Below are 9,184 nucleotides of genomic sequence, written 5' to 3'. Positions count from 1 at the left end.
AGGCCATGGTTTCGTCTTCCTTGCATTTTATCTCAACGAACGAGCCGGAGTACGTGCGACGCGATGAAGCGTGACGACGCTGCGACTAGCACCTCAACATGTGCCCCTGTCACCTATGACTGTGAGGTGATGTGACTAAGCTACTAAATAGTAGCTACGTACTACACGCTTCGACACTACACCGTCTGGTTTTCGCATGGAGGAGATGGAACCGGCGGCCGTGAGCCCTGAAGAAAAGCTCTTGATATGGGTGGCGGCGGCCTCCATGGTCTTCCTCATGGCCGGCCTCGGTGCCTTCGAGAGGCGAGGCGGCTGAAGAGAGGACGCAACACATAAACTCCACCACATCGGGATCATCAGTCATACGTGAGTATGATGAGTAATTTATTACTTTCTTCGGATCGATCGGTTTGGTTTGAGTAATGAGTAACGAGGATGCACAAGATTCAGTCAGTATATCGTCAAAATTCCCACGTAGGCTCACTAACACAAAAATAGATAGGGGCGGATGTAGAGTCGTTGAAGTCTAGGGGAAGGACTATTTCCCTTCTTCTTCCTCTCCTTAGTACCTCCCTACCTCTTTACTCCCGGTAGGGGTGCTTGAGCGTGCCCCACCGTACCCCCACCAGCTAGGACCCATGCTTTATCCGACCCTGACACCGGATGAGAGCAAACTCGAAGTCATATTTTTGTGTGTTTCATCCACGCGAACAAGATTGATGCTATTACATAAATTAAAATTAGAACAATTATGCTATGAGGCTTTGACGAGCATTACATGCTAGCTTTGTTTATGAAATACCTTTGGAGCCTCAAATGTCACGCTACATTTTCCTTCTTTCTTAATTATGCCATTTCTTTGGAGTCTCGATCAAATGTCACGTTGCATTCTTATTTCTGTAGATATCTCATCTCCACCATCTATAAAAACAACTAATCTTATCGTCTGCGCGTTAACCCTGCCCCGCCGTCCAGGATCCCCGTTTCCTAATAAACAAACTCCCGAAAAGTATCGTCTATCGGCTACCGCCCCGCCGCCCCGGTTAACCCCGCCCACAAACGCCAGATTGTTAAAACTACGAGTCTACGTACGAGTGCCCGATCCGCTTGTCATCAAAACTCGGAGTCTGATACGAGTACGAGTACTCCAATCCCCCATCAAAACCCCGAGCTCCGACCGAGTCTCATACGAAGGCTCAGTACCCAATCCGTCATCGGTCCAAGAAGTCAAGGAGACAAATTTTCAGCTGTGCGGGCCACATCACCGTCGGGACCGGCACCGTCGCCGCCAAGCCGGAGATCAAGCGCCTCCAGTCCGGCATCCGGGAGCGCGCGGGCCCCAAGATCGCCGGCGGCCGTGGAGTCAAGGTGGAAGCCCACCCGATCCTGGAGCACCCATGCCCGCGCCGCGTCATGGGGCGCATGGACTTGGTCGGTGAAATTTTTGCAATTTGGTCCCTTTTGAAAATATTTTTTACAAAAAGACCTATGTCAAAACGTTTGCTGAAAATAGACCATTTTTAGGCGTCTTAGAACATGACGCCAAGGTATGATGGTCGGCGTCGACTGACACGACGCCGAGGTCTTGCCACGTCACGGACGACCCCGGTCGATGGCGACACGGTGGCGCATGGGGTCCGACACGTCGGCGTTGTGTCAGCCAACGCCACAGGCCCAACCTCGGCGCGGTGGGACTACACGCCGAGCTTTTGGCACCATCCGGCGCGCGGCCCAGGTGGCCCAACAACGCTTCATGGCCCAATAGCTCGGCGCGGGGTCACTTAACGCCGAGCCACCAGACTCGGCGCTGCCCGACTCAACGCCGAGGTCTGGACTCTTGAAGCCGCGCCGCAACCCCTTCTTCTTCCTCCCTCCATTCTGAAAGTCGGTGCTCTGATCTCTCTTCGTCTCCCCCATGCCCCCACAAAACCCTAACCCCCAAATGCGACCCTAGGTGCCTGGATCTCGTCTCCCGAAGCTTCCTCGAGGTAATGGTCCCTCCCCTCCTCCAATCTATCCGCGTAGATGTGCTTGCATTGTCTCTAATCATGTGGAATCATGGGTGTATGGTGTTTTGGTATATGTGTATTTGCATTTGCAAAATGTATGGCTTAGGTTGATTGAGTGCATTGTTGTTTAACTGTTTTATGTGCTGAACATGTTAGGTTAGTTTGGTTTCTAGTTATTTTGGTCATTAGGGTTCTTTGTTTATTATAGGTGTCATTAGGGTTAGTTATTTGTTGGTCATTAGGGTTAGTATGTATTTTAGTTATTTGTTGGTCATTAGATTTCAATTTTTTATGACTAGAAATGATTATGTTGTTGGGGTTGAAAAAGATGAAATGGTATATTTTAGTTTCTACTTATTGGATTGAAACTCGCATGATATATTGATATGTGACACTACTTATTGTGTGATGGCTGTAGATGGATAAATTAGTGAGGTTGCATCATGGAGGTCGTATTGTTAGGACAAGAGATGATAGTTTGGAATTTCTAGACATGTGTGAGAAGTTGTTGATTTTTTCTGAAACACCATCTTTGACCCAGTTAGTGGAGTGAGTGAAGGTTAAGTTAGGCTGGAATGAAGGAGACGTGCATGTTCAGTTTGAAGGTGTCATAGATGTTGGGTCATCGAAGGATCCTCGGATCAAGCGGTTGCTCAAAATTACAAGCGAGTCTGAATGGAATGATTACAAGGCAGTTGTATTGGCCTCAGAAGTGCAATCTTTGGATTTAGTAGTAAGTAAGGAGTCCGGCTTAGGAAATGATAACTTCGAAGCATGCCCATCTTCCCCCGCTCACATAGGTTATGGTCCTTTGTCTGAAGAAGAAATACTTGTCACACAACTAGGCTACGGTGGAGATGAGGAGGAGAATGCGGTTGCCGATGGTGAGGGCAATCATGATAGTGATGAAGAGGATGATGATTATGTAATTGGTGATGCAGAAGAAGGGTTGGACGACGCTAGCGGAGACTTTTCTATTGAGGATGAGCTTAGCGACGAAGATGATCTTAGTGGTGAAGAAGACTTTGGTGATGCTAGGGCTACGAACCATTTTGACATGGAGATAGTTGGAGATGATGAATCCTTCGTAGAGGAGATAGCCGAAGACTCTGATGACGATCGCCCTGTTGGTCGTCTCAATTTTAGGGAAATAGAGATATTGTCTAGGGTCTTGCCTTGGAGAGATCCACTAGTTGGTGATTTCGAGGACCTTAGCCATGGTCACAGGGCAGTAGCTGATGGTGGGCCAAGTGATACAACAGTGCCTGATGTTAGCGGTTGCCTCATCATACGGAAGGGCATATTGTTTGCTACCATGGATGAGTTGAAAACATGGTTGCAAGAGTACTCCATTGTACACAACCGACCTTTTAGGGTCATCAATTCATTCAAGGAGAAGAGGTACATTGTTGCTTGTGAAGAACAATAGTGTGGTTGGAGAGTATGTGCTAGGAAGACGAAGGCAGGCAAATGGAAGATTACCTCAGTGAAGCAACCACATGTTTGTGCCACTGCTGAGGCAGAAGAGAACCATCTGCAGCTCAATTCTAGGTTCATTGCAAGGCAGTTATGCCCCGTGGTGAAGCATATGCCAACCATTACGGTGTCCGCGTTGGTTGAGATCATCTTCCAATGGTACAATTACTATGTCAAGTATGGAAAAGCATAGAGGGCAAAGCAGCGTGCACTGGAAATAATATTTGGAAATTGGGAAGAAGCTTATGAGCGCCTCCCTGTAATGTTGAACGCAATGAGGGCTGTAAATCCTGGGATGCACTTCGAGTATTTACCTAAGGAGGGTGAAACAAGGAATGGTAGCTAGGTATTTGGAAGGGCCTTTTGGGTGTTCGGGCAGGGCATCGAAGCATTCAAGCATTGTAGGCCCGTCGTCTTAATTGACGGGACCTTTCTTACAGGGAAATTTGAAGGCACAATGCTTGTTTATATTGGGACAGATGCAGAAGACCAGCTTGTGCCATTGGCCTTTGCGATTGTTCGGAAGGAGGACATGGGTAGTTGGTGTTGGTTTCTTAGGCTAGTAAGACAAGTGGTAATTGGTCTGGGACGTGATGTTTGTGTGATATCCCATAGGCATGCTGGCATTCTGAATGTCGTAGAACAAGAGATTCCTGGTTACGGCCAAATACATCACCGGTGGTGCACCAAACACCTTGCTCAGAATCTTATAAGGCGTGATCACACAAAGGACAACTTCAAATTATTTGAGGAGGTTTGCAGGCAGAAAGAGGTTCAATTATTCAAAGACAAGCTAGATGCCCTGAAGTTAGCCACAAATGTTGATGGCAGGCAATTCTTGAGCGAGTTGATGGCATCAAAGGATAAGTGGTCACTTGCATATGACACCGGAGGTTGGAGATGGGGCTTCATGACTAGTAACATGGCAGAGATGTTCAATAGCCTTCTAAGAGGTCGTCGTGGTCTGCCTGTGACTGCTATTGCCTCATTCACCTTCTACAAGTTGAATGCTTGGTTCGTTTCGAGGAAGAAGCATGCGAGGTCTCTATGGACAGCAGGCAAAGCTTGGCCACTTTTAGCATCTCAGGAACTAGCTTTCTCAAAAAAAAAGTCTAAACGACAGAAGGGTTCATGTTTTGATCCGATCAACCATGGATATGAGATTCTAGAGGGTGGTGGAACTAACATTGGTGGTGAAGACTGGGGTGCTCAAAAACATAAAGTAGTGATCAATGAGAACAAGTGTATGTGTGGAAAACCGACCATATACCATAGGCCTTGCTCCCACATAATTACAGCCTGTCGCCTTAGACGTGTTGAAGCTGAGGTCCCTCCCCGTATGGCCACGGAGTTCTCTTTGAGGAACCTAATGAGCACCTGGAATCCTCAGTTCGAGCCATTTCTTGACGAGAGTCAATGGCCTACTTATGATGGCCCCAAGTATGTGGCTGATCTTGGTTTACTCTGGAAGAGTAGAGGACCTAGGCGGTGGAAGCGGTTCAGGATGGACATGGACCGAGCCACAAAAGGTAGATCAACCACGAGTAAGGTTGGGACACATTTTGTAGAGGACACCCAAAAGAGCCATTGCTCTGGTTGCCATAAGACGGGCCACAATAAGAGAAAATGCCCTGAACTACTTAGACAACAGGTATCCACCAAGCTAGCTACTTGAATTGCTTTGTGTAATAGTGCATTGGTTTACTTTTGTTTTTTTATTATTATGTTACTTCGTACCACATATACATGCTTTAACTTATACTAATGCTTTGGCATTCCTTATGTTGCAGGATGGATCGATTCCCCCTTCTTGATCCAAGGTTCGATGAGCACCACCGGGCTCGGAGGATAGAGAATGGAGAGGTATATTCAATAATTCGTATGAAACAGTGCATTGCTCTATAGTCCATGCTCTTTATAAAGTGACATGAACTAATACTTTTTCATGCTTGTCTTTTTTTGCAGGTTTTGAATGTGCTGAGGCCAATGACACATGAGCCCTCTACGACCATGGTCTATGACGAGAGGTACATGCCCCTCCTGAAGCTAGTGAACCTTGCTACCGTTGCTCGTGTTTGTCGTCGAGGCACGCCACCTTTCAACCCAGCGGCGCTAACGGCGTTGATAGAACGGTGGCGTTCGGAGACACATAGCTTTCACCTACCATGCGGGGAGATGACGGTCACTCTCGAGGATGTTTCCATGATCCTTGGAGTCAAAATCCGAGGATTCCAAGTGACAGGAGACACGGAGTCTGAAGGATGGCAGCAGCGGGTTGAGCACTTCTTGGGACGTCCCCTAGCGGCAGTTGAGGCTGGCAAGAAACGGCACAGCAGTGGGGTGTCCCTGAGGTGGCTTCGTCAGTAGTTTTAGGAGTGCCCACCCAACGTAGACACCCAGACCATGACATACTACTGTCGGGCCTATGTCCTGCACATGTTTGGTACGGTTCTCTTCCCTGATGGCACTGGAGACACGGCGTCCTAGATGTACATCCCGTGCCTTTGGAACTGGGAGGATGCCGGCAATAGGAGTTGGGGCTCGGCTATACTTGCCTTCCTGTACCATCAGCTTTGTGAGGCTTGCCGCCGTCCTGGAGGCGCGCACGCTACAATGTCAGGGTGCATCACACTGTTGCAGGTAATAAAGCAAAGTTGTACAGGTTTGCACTACAATTCAATGTTTTTTCTTAACAAAAGTGATTAACATGCAAGTTTCCACTCTTTTTTGCAGATTTGGATGTGGGAGAGGCTTCCAGTTGGGAGACCACATCAGCTTGATCCCCCACAACCTTAGTTTCCTCAAGGAGACGCAGTTGTCGCCCCTACCATGGCACACCTCTACGAGCGAGCCCACAGAACTTACCACATGTCACGCCATGCGTACATCAGCTTCACCAAGGAGTTGGACACCCTTTTACCACAGCATGTAAGTTTCCCACCCTTTTGGCCTAATCAAGGATATGTGCACAAATTGAGTGTGGACTAGTTGATGACGACGTTGTGTACAGGTTCAATGGCGCCCATATCGGCGAAGGCAAGTCACAGATCTCAACTTGAGCTCCTTGTGCACGGCAGACGAGGACGTTTGGACGATGAGGACCCCCCTTATTTGTTTCTATGTAGTGGAGTACCATCTCCCTCACCATGTAGCATGGCAGTTTGGTAGGCTACAGCCTTCTCTGCCCGAGGATTTCTCCACCGGTTGGCAGCTCCACAAGTACATAACATGTAATATGTTATTCGTTTCACATGAATGAATCATTGAGTAGGCCTTCATATTGCCGCTATGGTGTAAAATTTGCAGGTTCAGCAGACAAAAAATAAGAAGATCACCAACTGGCAGCTGGAGCACCAGCGCTACATTGATGAGTGGATGTTGATGGAGCAGAACAACATGGGCATCCACGCCATCCATCGTGACAAGGCATTCGATGATTACCTTGTTTGGCTTGGTCAACGAATAAGGCTTCAATTGAGACCTGCTTGGACGGAGCAAGACATTGCTGACATTGCGAGCGAGGATGAGGGCAACAACCCATATGACCAAGCTACCCGAGAAGGCAGGCAAGTTGAGATCGCCCCTGCGTTAGCCAGAGCTGTAAGTGATACAACTATTTCCACCTCTGAGGTCTTTACTGTGATGGAGACTTAAATTCTTGTTTTTGTTGCATAGAGCACGGAGATAATGAGGACAGTGGCCGAGCAAGGAAGGGCATTGATGATTCTCGTGGGCAATCCTGATGAGGCCTCCATGTTACGACAACACATTCAGGTAGTCTCCTGTCATTCAGTTGATGTTACATCTTTATATAGTTTTGCGACCAACCCCACTTACTAATAGTGCTTTCAAAATGCAGCGTGCCATGCATCGCCTCCAAAAGGTAGCTGCACACCTTGGATGTAGACGTGCCCCGGATGTGGCAGTCCTACAACAGCTTGGTGCTGGACCTTCTACTACACATGTTGGAGGGACTTCATCTTCACATGGTGCACATGTTGGCGAGACTTCTTCTTCACATGGTGCAACAACTAGTGCAGAGGGTGGTCAAGGACATGGTCCTTATGATGATGAAGATGATGAAGGACAGGGAGAGTACTATGAGCATGAGTATGATGAGATTGGCATGTCCCAGCTTGAATATGCACCCTAAGGAACTCAAGGCCCCTCTGGTTCTGGACGTCCACAGAGGACGCTCAGACCAGTGGACAGGTACACTCCAGGTACCTATCCGTTTGGGAGGGGAAAGTGTTACGCTCGCCGTCCACGTTAAGGTACATCTTTTGATATGGTAATCATGATACTTGGCTCAGATTTTAGCAAACACCAAATAGCTATGTGAAGGTAGTCTCATTAATGGTTTCTAACTTAGCTCAATATCCGCTAAAAGTTGTGAAAATGGACTACTATAGGAAAAAAGAGAGACAAGGAAAAAATGATGGAGCATTAGACAAGGAGCGAGCTAAAAGATCCAAAGACTTCATATGCTATATTTTGTGCATGGACTATGTATGCATTGGACCTTATGTAATGCACTATGTATGGACCTTGTACTATGTTTGGACTATGTTGGATGATTGATGAAGCATATGTATGGACTATGTATGGATGTTGAATGTGTTGGACCTTATGTATGTATGGATGTTGAATGAATGTGTATGTCGGTGTGGTCATTTGTTATGTGAAATTATGTATGCTCATGTATTCTTTCATGTATTCTATGTATTATGTGTTATGTGTATGCTCCGTTCATTGTTTTTTGGTGAACCTAGGAGCTCGGCGTCAATTGAACACACGCCGAGGGTGGACACCTCGGTGTTTAGTCAATTGACGCCGACCCCTGGTGCATACTAGAATCCTTTGCCTCGAAGAGACGAGGTGCCCAAGCTCGGCGTTCTGTGAATATTAAATGCCGAGGTAGGCGTGTGGGCTGACCCGACGACGCCCGTGGCCCAAACGTCAGCGTGGGTCGACTCGGCGCCTAGCTGTCCGATCTCGGCGTGGGCCGACTCAGCGCCGAGGTTCGGCCCAAACCTGGTGTGGGCCATGGTGATCCAAACCCTAGGGTTGGCGTGGGCCGACTCGACACCGAGCCTCAGCCCAACACTTCACGTAAACGGCCGAGCCAAACCCTAGGGTTGGTGTGGGCCGAATCAACGCCATGGTCATCTACCTCGGCGTCATCCGACTTGACGCCGAGCCTATAAATCATAAAAAAAGAATAAAGTATTAAAGACAGAGGTCTTCTAAACCTTTGGTATAGGTTGAAATCCTATTTGCATGATTCAAATGAAAAATCTTTCTCAACGATTCCTCTTGTACTAACACGAGTTATACTAATAAGAGTAGACATGCTATATTTATGTTTGTTCCTGCAGGAAAAAATGAAGGTTGGTTCGATTTCAATCACCTAATTTTAGAGAGAGTCAAATCTTTTTTCAGTTTGGGAATCAACCATAGTACATGAAACTTAGAGATAGGTAAACTGCAATTTATGAAATAGAGAATGCACAACGATTACACTCACATCAAAACTAACAATGGTATGTCACAAACTAAACCTAGCATGCCTTAAGGGATTGAAAGAAACAAGTGATACAGACGTTGCAAAGGTACTACGATTACACACTCACATGAAAACTAACAATGGCATGTTGCAAACTAAACCTAGCATGCCTTAGGAGATTGAAAAGAACAAC

The sequence above is a fragment of the Miscanthus floridulus genome, chromosome 15 (assembly GCF_019320115.1).
Source record: "Miscanthus floridulus cultivar M001 chromosome 15, ASM1932011v1, whole genome shotgun sequence".
NCBI classification, from domain to species: Eukaryota; Viridiplantae; Streptophyta; class Magnoliopsida; order Poales; family Poaceae; genus Miscanthus; species Miscanthus floridulus.
The sequence above is the reverse complement of the archived record's forward strand: the minus strand, read 5'-3'. Positions refer to the sequence as shown.